Source organism: Trichoplusia ni, chromosome 20, assembly GCF_003590095.1.
Source record: "Trichoplusia ni isolate ovarian cell line Hi5 chromosome 20, tn1, whole genome shotgun sequence".
Lineage (NCBI taxonomy): Eukaryota > Metazoa > Arthropoda > Insecta > Lepidoptera > Noctuidae > Trichoplusia > Trichoplusia ni.
The window spans coordinates 131,274-132,036 of record NC_039497.1 but is presented as its reverse complement, the minus strand read 5'-3'; positions in this window follow the sequence as shown (position 1 = coordinate 132,036).

Below are 763 nucleotides of genomic sequence, written 5' to 3'. Positions count from 1 at the left end.
ATTTAAGGAATTGCTTTTTAGAGTTCCGCACCCTAAGTATCCGCTGTCCGTCCGTCATCTGTCACCAGACTATATCTCATGAACCGTGAAAGATGATTTTTTTTAAGTGATGTTGTTCTGCTGCCACTTTAACAAAAAATATTATGAATTTGACGACCCCCGTGGTCGAGTGGCGTACGCACCGGTTTCAACGTGTCGCTAGCTCTGAGCTCCCGGGTTCGATCCCCGGTCGGGTTCCCCAGTCAATGTAAAAATTTGAAGAAAGTCTGAAAGTCTGGGTGTTTGTGGTACCTTCGTTATATCTGAATTCCATAACACAAGTGCTTTAGCAACTTACTTTGGGTTCAGAACAATGTATTTGATGTTGTCCGCATTTATTAAAAAAAAAAGAATATGATCTAGGATCGACTCGATCGAGATCGAGATTAAACAATGCTTGGTACGGTCATAAAGTTGGTACATGACAAATAGATTGCAGGTACCCAATTATTTGTAAACCAATATGTTTATCTTTCGCCTATTTGTATGGAACCCTCTTTTTCGTTAGTCCGACTCACACTTTAAATCGCATTTTTTTATTTCTTCCTTCTAATTCCCTAGAACTTTAAAATTGTTGTTACATCGTAAACCTCCAGGCTACCACGACTAAACTACAATTATCATCGTTAGCTAAAGTTAAGTATTCCTTTTTAAAATAATAACAATAATAAAATGCTATTACTAGTTTCAAATCGGCACGTGTATCTATTTAGACACTACACAA